We start from the raw sequence: 11,431 nt of genomic DNA, 5'->3' as shown, positions 1-11,431 counted from the left end.
AATTAGATGAGCGGGACTAGTAGCTTTTTGCTTCTGAACAGTTTTGGCATCTCACTTTATCCATTGAAGCTCAGAGTGATTGGCATCTATAGGAACTTAGAATTCAGATAGTGTTATTGATTCTCTTAGTTCAGTGTGATGATTCTTGAACACAGCTTCTTTATGAGTCTTGGCCGTGGCCCTAAGCACTTTGTTTTCCAGTATTACTACCGGATACATAAATGCCACAGACACATAACTGGGTGAACCTTTTCAGATTGTGACTCAGCTTTGCTAAAGTCCCCAATTAGAGGTGTCCAGAGTTCTTAAGCACACTCTTCTTTTTGCTTTGGACCTTGACTTTAACCGCTCAGTCTCAAGTTTTCACTTGACACCTGCACGCCACAAGCACATGGTTAGGGACAGCTTGGTTTAGCCGCTTAGACCAGGATTTCAGTCCTTTAGGCCCCCCTATCCACTGATGCTCAAAGCCTTGGGATCCTTTTTATTACCCTTGCCTTTTGGTTTTAAGGGTTATTGGCTTTTTCTGCTTGCTTTTTCTTTTTCTTTCTATTGTTTTTTTTTTCCTGCAAGCTTTGTTCTTTGCTGCTTTTTCTTGCTTCAAGAATCATTTTTATGATTTTTCAGATTATCAATAACATGTCTCATGTTCATCATTCTTTCAAGAGCCAACATATTTAACAGTCTTAAGCAACAAATTCAAAAGGCATATGCACTGTTCAAGCATTCATTCAGAAGACAGAACGCATTGCCACCACATTTAACTAATCAGAATTTCTCTTATTAAAACTCGAAATTTTATTGCCTCTTATTCAAAAGATCTACTACTTTATTCATGTTTAATGATGATGAGAAAAATAGACTATAACTTAATTGGAGATAAAATCAAAATAGATACTAATTACTACTATATGACTCCTAAGGTAAAACTAAAATAAGAACAGTTATCACAGAGTTAAGGCTAAGATTAGAACTCAACAACCTTGAGGTTTGGGAAGTGGATATTCCTCTAGTCTGTGAGGTGCTTGGTCCTTCAAGAGAGAATTTCTGGCGCTTCAGTTCCTTTAAATCACGCCCTTGCTCCTCTTGGAGTGGGTTGTTTTCCTTTAGGGGCCATGATCTTAGTGATCACGGATAAACACACCAAACTTAGAGGTTTGCTTGTCCTCAAGCAAAAGAAAAGAAAGGAGATGGGTAGAAGGAGAGCTCCTCCCCACCATCCTGGCGTTTGAACGCCCAAACACTGCCTGTTTTGGGCGTTCAACGCCCAATTGCTGCACTTCTGGGCGTTCAACGCCCAGTTGCTGCCCTTTTCTGGCGTTGAACGCCAGATTGCTATCCTTCCTGGCGTTCAGCGCCCACTGGATGCCCATTTTGGGCGCTGAACGCCCAAAATGGCCTTCACTGGCGTTTTCTTGCCAGTGAGCTCCCTATCTCTGTTTTGTGTGCAGATTCCTTCTGTAACCCTGTGGATTTATGAAAATAATGATTTACCTTAGTCTCAATGAATTTTATATAAACAAATAAAAATAAAAATCGGGCAAAATGCTTAGAGGATTGTTGCCCCATGGCTGGGTTGCCTCCCAGCAAGCGCTTCTTTATTGTCTTTAGCTGGACCTTGCTGAGCTTTTAATCTAGCTTCAGCCTTGAGCATTCTTGCTCAGTGTTGCCTTCAAGATAATGCTTGATTCTCTGTCCATTGACAATGAACTTCTTATCAGAATCAATATCTTGAAGCTCCACATAACCATATGGTGACACACTTGTAATCACGTATGGTCCCCTCCACCGGGATTTCAGTTTCCCGGGGAATAGCCTGAGTCTGGAGTTAAACAACAGGACTTTTTGTCCTGGTTCAAAGATTCTAGATGACAGCTTTCTGTCATGCCATTTTTTTATTTTTCTTTATAAAGCTTGGCATTTTCGAAAGCTGTGAATCTGAATTCCTCTAGCTCATTTAGCTGGAGCAATCGTTTTTCTCCTGCTAATTTGGCATCTAAGTTTAGGAATCTGGTTGCCCAGTAGGCCTTATGTTCCAGTTCCACGGGCAAGTGGCATGCCTTACCATACACGAGTTGGTATGGAGAGGTCCCTATAGGGGTCTTGAATGCTGTTCTGTAAGCCCACAGAGCATCATCCAAGCTCCTTGCCCAATCCTTTCTACGGGTATTTACTGTCCGTTCCAAGATTCTCTTTAATTCTCTGTTAGAGACTTCAGCTTGCCCGTTGGTTTGTGGATGATATGGAGTGGCCACTTTGTGGCGAATTCCATACCGAACCATGGCAGAGTAAAGCTGTTTATTACAGAAGTGAGTGCCCCCATCGCTGATTAACACTCTAGGGACACCAAACCTGCTAAAGATATGTTTCTGGAGGAATTTCAGCACTGTTTTAGTATCATTGGAGGGTGTGGCGATAGCCTCAACCCATTTTGATACATAGTCAACTGCCACCAGAATATAAGTGTTTGAGTATGATGGTGGGAAAGGTCCCATGAAGTCAATTCCCCATACATCAAACAACTCTATTTCCAAGATCCCTTGTTGAGGCATGGCGTAACCATGAGGCAGATTACCAGCTCTTTGGCAACTGTCACAATTACGTACAAACTCTCGGTAATCTTTATAGAGTGTGGGCCAATAGAAGCCACATTGGAGAACCTTGGTGGCTGTTCGCTCACCTCCGAAATGGCCTCCATATTGAGATCCATGGCAATGCCATAGGATTCTCTGTGCTTCCTCTCTGGGGACACACCTACGGATAATTCCGTCTGCACATCTCTTAAAGAGATAGGGCTCATCCCACAAGTAGTACTTTGCATCAGTAATTAGTTTCTTTTTTTGTATTCTATTGTACTCCTTGGGTATGAACCTTGCAGCTTTATAGTTTGCAATATCGGCAAACCATGGTGCTTCCTGAATGGCAAATAGATGCTCATCAGGGAACGTCTCAGAGATCTCAAGGAAGGGGAGGGACGTCCCTCCCACTGGCTCTATCCGGGACAGATGATCAGCCACTTGGTTCTCTGTCCCTTTTCTGTCTCTTATTTCTATATCAAACTCTTGCAGAAGCAATACCCATCTGATGAGCCTGGGTTTTGAATCCTGCTTTGTGAGTAGATATTTAAGAGCAGCATGGTCAGTATACACAATCACTTTTGATCCTACTAAGTATGATCTGAACTTGTCAATGGCGTAAACCACTGCAAGTAGTTCTTTTTCTGTGGTTGTGTAATTTTTCTGGGCATCATTTAGAACGCGACTGGCATAATAAATGACATGCAGAAGCTTGTCATGCCTCTGTCCCAATACTGCACCAATGGCATGATCACTGGCATCACACATTAACTCAAATGGCAATGTCCAGTCTGGTGCAGAAATGACTGGTGCTGTGACCAGCTTAGCTTTTAGCGTTTCAAACGCCTGCAGGCATGCTGTGTCAAACACAAATGGCGTGTCAGCAGCTAGCAGATTGCTTAGAGGTTTTGCGATTTTTGAAAAATCCTTTATAAACCTCCTATAGAATCCTGCATGCCCCAGAAAGCTTCTGATTGCCTTAACATTGGCAGGTGGTGGTAATTTTTCAATTACCTCTATTTTTGCTTGATCCACCTCTATTCCCTTGTTTGAGATTTTATGCCCAAGAACAATTCCTTCAGTCACCATGAAGTGACACTTTTCCCAGTTTAAAACTAGGTTGGTTTCTTGGCATCTTTTTAGAACAAGTTTCAGGTGATCAAGACAGGAGCTGAATGAGTCTCCATATACTGAGAAGTCATCCATGAAGACTTCCAGAAATTTTTCCACCATATCAGAGAAAATAGAGAGCATGCATCTCTGGAAGGTTGCAGGTGCATTGCATAGCCCAAAGGGCATCCTTCTATAAGCAAACACTCCGGATGGACATGTGAATGCTGTTTTCTCTTGATCCTGGGGATCTACTGCAATCTGGTTATAGCCTGAGTAGCCATCCAAAAAGCAGTAATAATCACGACCTGCTAGTCTCTCTAGCATCTGGTCTATGAATGGTAAAGGAAAATGATCCTTTCTGGTGGCTGTATTGAGCCTTCTGTAGTCAATACACATGCGCCACCCTATAAACTGTTCTTGTAGGAACCAGTTCATTTTTTTCATTATGAATCACTGTCATGCCTCCCTTTTTTGGGACGACTTGAACAGGGCTCACCCAGGGGCTGTCAGAAATGGGATAAATAATCCCAGCCTCTAGTAATTTGGTGACCTCTTTCTGCACCACTTCCTTCATGGCTGGATTTAGCCGCCTCTGTGGTTGAACCACTGGTTTGGCATTATCCTCCAATGGGATTTTGTGCATTCACCTAGCTGGGCTTATGCCCTTAAGGTCACCTATGGACCATCCAAGAGCTGTCTTGTGTGTCCTTAGCACTTGAATAAGTGCTTCCTCTTCCTGTGAATTTAAAGCAGAGCTTATGATCACTGGAAAAGTGTCACCTTCTCCTAGAAATGCATATTTCAAGGATGGTGGCAGTGGCTTGAGCTCTGGTTTAGGAGGTTTTTCCTCTTTCAGAAGAAAGTTCAGAGGCTCTTTCATGTCCCCTGAATCCTCTAAATCAGGCTGAACATCTTTAAAGATGTTTTCCAACTCTGATTCGAGACTCTCAGCCATGTTGATCTCTTCTACCAAAGAGTCAATAAGGTCAACTTTCATGCAGTCTGTTGATGTGTTTGGATGCTGCATGGCTTTGACAGCGTTCAACTTGAACTCGTCATCGTTGACTCTCAGGGTTATTTCCCCTTGCTGGACGTCAATGAGGGATCGTCCAGTTGCTAGGAAGGGTCTTCCTAGAATGAGAGTAGCACTCTTGTGCTCCTCCATTTCCAGCACAACAAAGTCAGTGGGAAAGGCGAATGGCCCAACTCTGACAATCATGTCCTCAATCACGCCTGATGGGTATTTAGTGGAACCATCAGCAAGTTGGAGACATATCCGGGTTGGTTTAACCTCTTCAGTTAAGCCAAGCTTCCTGATAGTGGATGCAGGTATTAGGTTGATGCTTGCCCCAAGATCGCATAAGGCTGTCTTGGTGCAATCACCTTCCAATATGCATGGTATCAGAAAACTCCCAGGGTCTTTAAGCTTTTCAGGAAAGCTTTTTAGAATGACTGCACTGCATTCTTCAGTGAGGAGAACTCTTTCTGTTTCTCTCCACTCCTTTTTATGACTCAAGATCTCTTTCATGAACTTGGCATAAGAAGGTATTTGCTCAAGTGCCTCTGCAAAAGAAATCTTTATTTCAAGAGTCCTTAGATAATCTGCAAAGCGAGCAAATTGCTTATCCTGCTCCTCTTTCCGGAGTTTTTGAGGATAAGGTATCTTGGCTTTATATTCCTCAACCTTAGTGGTTAAAGAAGCCTTTTTAGAGGGGTTGTTATCAGCACTTGTGTGTGTCTGATCCCTCACTGGCAATTGAGTGCCAGAGTCAGAAGCTGGAGTGACGTTAAACGCCCGCTCACTGTCTGTTCCTGGCGCCTGAACGCCAGGAATGTGCCCATTTTGGGCGTTCAATGCTGGCTTCTGCCCCATTTGGGTGTTCAACGCCAGATTCTTGCCCATTTCTGGCGTTGAACGCCAATCCTGCCTTGTTTCTGGCGTTGAACGCCAGTTTTGGGCATGGTCTGGGCGTTCAGCGCCAGCCTTCCACCCATTTTCTGGTGTTTTAGTGCCAGAATTATTTTTCCCTGGGCTCTTACTGTCCTCAGGGGAATCTTTGGTGGGTTGCTCATTTCTTGAATTTTTGATGCCTTGAGGTGGGGTATTTAATGTTTTCCCACTTCTTAATTGAACTGCTTGGCATTCTTCTGCTATTTGCTTTGATAGCTGCTGCTTTGTTTGCTTAAACTGTTCTTCCATATGTATATTAGCTATCCTTGTCTCCTGTAACCCGTCTTTGAATTCAGCTAGCTGCTTTGTTAGAAAATCTAATTGCTGATTGAATTCAGCAGCTTGTTTTACAGTACTGAATTCAGCAGTTACTGTTTTAACCTCTTCATTCATGGAAGGGTTGCTGCTTAGATACAGATGCTGATTCCTGGCAACTGTATCAATGAGCTCTTGAGCTTCTTCAATTGTCTTTCTCATATGGATAGATCCTCTAGCTGAGTAATCTAAAGACATCTGAGCTCCTTCTGCAAGCCCATAGTAGAAGATGTCTAACTGAACCCACTCTGAAAACATTTCAGAGGGGCATTTCCGTAGCATCTCTCTGTACCTCTCCCAGGCATCATAAAGAGATTCATTATCTCCTTGTTTGAAGCCTTGGATGTCCAGCCTTAGCTGTGTCATCCTTTTTGGAGGGAAATATTGATTCAGGAATTTTTCTGTCAGCTGTTTCCATGTTCTTATGCTGGCCTTAGGTTGGTTATTTAACCACCTCTTGGCTTGATCTTTTACAGCAAATGGAAACAGTAATAGTCTGTAGACATCCTGATCTATTTCCTTATCATGTACTGTGTCAGCAATTTGTAAAAATTGTGCCAGAAACTCTGTAGGTTCTTCTTGTGGAAGACCGGAATACTGGCAACTTTGCTGCACCATGATAATGAGCTGAGGATTCAACTCAAAGCTACTGACTCCAATGGAGGGTATGCATATGCTACTCCCATATGAAGCAGTAGAGGGGTTAGAATATGACCCCAGAGTCCTCCTGGACTGTTCATTTCCACTTATGTCCATGATGGATCTATGGATATAACTTGGACTGATTTATCTTTTTATTTATTTTATTTTATAAGAAGTAAACACTTAAATAAAATAAAATAATTAAAAAGAATTTGAATTTTGAAATAAATTTTTTTTTCGTAAAAAAAAATTAAAAATAATTAGTTAAAAAAAAAAACGAAATTTTTGAAAAAAAGAGGGAAGATATTTTCGAAAATTAGAGAGAGAGAGTTAGTTAGGTAGTTTTGAAAAAGTTAAGAAACAAACAAAAAGTTAGTTAGTTAGTTGAAACAAATTTTGAAAAGATAAGAAGTTAGGAAGTTAGAAGAGATATTTTGAAAAGATATTTTTTTTTTGAATTTAGTGAGGAGAGAGAAAAACAATAAGATAGTACAAGATTTAAAATTTTTAGATCTAATGCTCCTTGTTTTCGAAAAATTTGGAGGGAAAACACCAAGGAACACCAAACTTAAAAATTTTAAGATGAAGACACAAGGAAACTCAAGAACACTTTGAAGACTCACAAGAACACAAGAACATGAAGGAAGAACACCAAACTTAAAATTTTTAGAAAACCAAACCAAAATTTTCGAAAATCAAAGGGGAATCAACAAGAAAACACCAAACTTAAAGTTTGGCACAAGATTTAATAGAAAAAATATTTTTGAAAAAGAAGGTTTTGAAAAGAGTATAAAAGATTCTAACCCAATCAAATTAATGCTCTAGCCAAATGAGTTATGGGACCTTATAAAAAAAATTTTAAGAAAGATTATTTTTGAAAACACCAAACTTAAAGTTTGGCACAGGATTTAATAAAAAAAATATTTTTGAAAAAGAAGGTTTTGAAAAGAGTAATAAAGATTCTAACCCAATCAAATTAATGTTCTAGCCAAATGAGTTATGGGACCTTCAAAAAATTTTAAGAAAGATTATTTTTGAAAACACCAAACTTAAAGTTTGGCACAGGTTTTAATAGAAAAATTATTTTTGAAAAAGGTTTTTAAAAATATGATAGCCAATTATCATGAACATAAACACCACGTTCTAAATAACTGAGCTATAAGTTTAAAGTATTTTAACAAGGGGTAAATAATAAAAGACTCTAAACCAAAAAAAAGAAAGATTTTTCCTAATCTAAGCAACAAAATAATCCGTCAGTTGTTCAAACACGAACAATCCCCGGCAACGGCGCCAAAAACTTAGTGCACGAAATTGTGATCTCCAGGCTCGAACAAATCCTGGTAATGGCTCCAAAGCTTGGTGCTCTGATCTTAATTCATAATTGTCACAACTTCGATACAACTAACCAGCAAGTGCACTGGGTCGTCCAAGTAATACCTTACGTGAGTAAGGGTCGAATCCCACGGAGATTGTTGGTTTAAAGCAATCTATGGTTATCTTGTAAATCTTAGTCAGGAAGTCAATTATGTTTATCAATTGAATTGTGAGTAACCAGTAGAGCATAAATTAAAAGTTACTTGTTGTGCAGTAATGGAGAATATGTTGGAGTTTTGGAGATGCTTTGTCTTCTGAATCTCTGCTTTCCTCTGTTTTCTTGTTCACGCACGCACGTCCTCCTATGGCAAGCTGTGTGTTGGTGGATCACCGTTGTCAATGGCTACCTTCCATCCTTCCAGTGAAAACTACGCTCACGCGCTCTGTCACAGCACGGCTAATCACCGGTTGGTTCTCGATCCGGTTGGAATAGGATTTACTATCCTTTTTCGTCTGTCACTAACGCCCAGCCTTCAGGAGTTTGAAACTCGTCACAGTCATTCAATCCTTGAATCCTACTCGGAATACCACAGACAAGGTTTAGACTTTCCGGATTCTCATGAATGCCGCCATCAGTTCTAGCTTATACCACGGAGATTCTGATTAAGGAATCTAAGAGATACTCATTCAATCGGATATAGAACGGAGGTGGTTGTCAGGCACACGTTCGTGGGTTGAGGAGGGTGATGAATGTCACAGATCATCACCTTCATCACAGTTAAGCGCGAATGAACATCTTAGATAGGAACAAGCGTGTTTGAATGGAAAACAGAAATACTTGCATTAATACATCGAGACACAGCAGAGCTCCTCACCCCCAACAATGGGGTTTAGAGACTCATGCCGTCAGAGAATACAAAGTTTGGATCTGAAAATGTCATGAGATACAAAATAAGTCTCTAAAAGTTGTTTAAATACTAAACTAGTAGCCTAGGGTTACAAAATATGAGTGGACTATGATGGATGATGCAGAGGTCCACTTCTGGGGCCCACTTGGTGTGTGCTGGGGCTGAGATTTAAGTGAGTCACGTGCAGAGGCCATTTGTGGAGTTGAACGCCAGTTTTTATGCCAGTTTGGGCGTTCAACTCCAGTTTTTGATCATTTTCTGGCGCTGGACGCCAGAATTGGGCAGAGAACTGGCGTTGAACGCCAGTTTACGTCATCTATCCTTGTGCAAAGTATGGACTATTATATATTGCTGGAAAGCCCTGGATGTCTACTTTCCAACGCAATTGGAAGCATGCCATTTCGAGTTCTGTAGCTCCAGAAAATCCACTTTGAGTGCAGGGAGGTCAGAATCCAACAGCATCAGCAGTCCTTTTTCAGCCTGAATCAGATTTTTGCTCAGCTCCTTCAATTTCAGTCAGAAAAATACCTGAAATTACAGAAAAACACACAACTCATAGTAAAGTCCATAAATATGAATTTTTCCTAAGAACTACTAGAAATAGACTAAAAACTAACTAAAATATACTCTAAACTATATGAAATTATCCCCAAAAAGCGTATAAAATATCCGCTCATCAGATACCCGTAACGAGAATAATCATCTATGAACATAATAAAATACCGTTGTCCATTCCAAGAGACAGTAGGGAATTGGCCACATATATCAGTATGTATCAGTTCTAAGACATCTTTAGCTCTCTCGGCACCTAATTTCCTTTTGTTTGTCCTCTTTCCCTTTATGCACTCAATGCAGACTTCAAAGTCTGTCAAATTGTAGGGTCCAAGAATTTCATCCGACACGAGATTCTGAATTCTCTATTTAGAGATTTGCCCTAGGCGTTTGTGCCATAATGATGTCGAATTTTCATTTAGTTTTCGTTTTATACCTGTTTGTAGTATTTCATTATTATAGGAATTCAAATCAAACCTATATAGATTATCCATCAAACGACCAGAGCAAATATTATTCGAATTATAAAAGAGTCTGATTTTATTATTTTTGAACGAACAAAAATAACCTGATTTAGCCAAACGAGAAACAAAAACTAAATTCCATCTAAATGACGGTACATAAGATGTCTCAAATAAATCTAAGTAAAATCCACTCGTGGAACATAATCTAAAGGTTCCAATAGCTTCGATTGCAACTATATTGCCGCCTGCCACATAGATGTATCTTTCAGCATCACTTGGTGGTTAACTCCACAGGCAATCTTGCATAGTAACACTTACATGAGTAGTAGCAGCAGAATCTATCCACCAAGTATCAATAGGTGCATAACTTAAACTAGTCTCAGAACAAACAAAAGTAAGAATCATACCCTTCTTTACACGCCAAATGGCATATTTGATACAATTCTTCTTCATGTATCCCACTTTCTTACAGAAGAAACAGGTTGAAACTTGATCCTGTTTCTTAGCCTTTTTCTGCTGAGAAGGTGCATCCACAATAGTATCACGCTTTCTTTTGTACCGAGAAGATGAAACTATGTGAGCACTTTCAGTCTTATCTTGCTATAACCTCTCTTCTTCTTGCACACAGTAAGACATAAGCTCATTTAGGGACCAAATGTCCTTCAAAGTGTTATAACTCACTTTGAATTGTCCAAAGTGTGCAGGAAGGGAGATCAAAATGAAATGCACGAGTAAATCTTCAGACAACTCTAACTTTAGTGCTTTCAATTTAGAAGCAAGATGACATATTTCCATAATGTACTCCCTTATGTTTCCTTTACCTTTATACCTCATGGAGACAAGTTTGCTCAAAAGGCTACTTGTCTCTGCCTTTTCATTCTTAACAAAAAAATTTTCAACATCTTTCAGGAACTGTTTGGCATCTTTATCCTTAGTAATTGAGCCCCAAAATGCCTAAGGAATTGAGCGTTTCATGATCATAATTCTCATTTGATTGGATCTCTCCCACTTCTCTATTTTAACCTCATTGAGATTTTCTAGAATGGAAGCGGGTTTCTTCTCTCAAAAAGCTATATCCAGATCCATACAACTGATGACAATCTCCACAGTATCCTTCTAAACCTTAACATTTGAACCATTCAGCATAGGAATATTGCTAATTTGTGCAGAAACATTGGTAGCTGAAGCCATAGTTTCTGGATTAGAACAAAAAAAAGGAAGCAAACATTAGTTAAATAATGAAAAAAAATTCATATTGAGATATCTAGAACAACATTAATTTTTAATTTTTGGATAGGAAAAAATAACTTTAAGTGATACTCTCATTGTAGTAATCAAATATTGTCAAAATTTCTGTCACACATTAAGCCTTTTTTGTTTACCGACTGAATGCGCACATGGAAACTTAAACTTCACAACCTATTTATTATCGCATATATTTTCGAATAATTGGCTAAATAATAACCTTCCTTTGGGCTGATTATTTATCACATAATTAATAGAAAATAAAAAAAAGTGTATAATGCTTATTATTTGGCCAAACAATAAACTTTCTTTGGGCCGATTACTATTTGCATAAACAATGAACATTATTTT

The sequence above is a fragment of the Arachis hypogaea genome, chromosome 20, assembly GCF_003086295.3.
Source record: "Arachis hypogaea cultivar Tifrunner chromosome 20, arahy.Tifrunner.gnm2.J5K5, whole genome shotgun sequence".
NCBI classification, from domain to species: domain Eukaryota; kingdom Viridiplantae; phylum Streptophyta; class Magnoliopsida; order Fabales; family Fabaceae; genus Arachis; species Arachis hypogaea.
The sequence above is the reverse complement of the archived record's forward strand: the minus strand, read 5'-3'. Positions refer to the sequence as shown.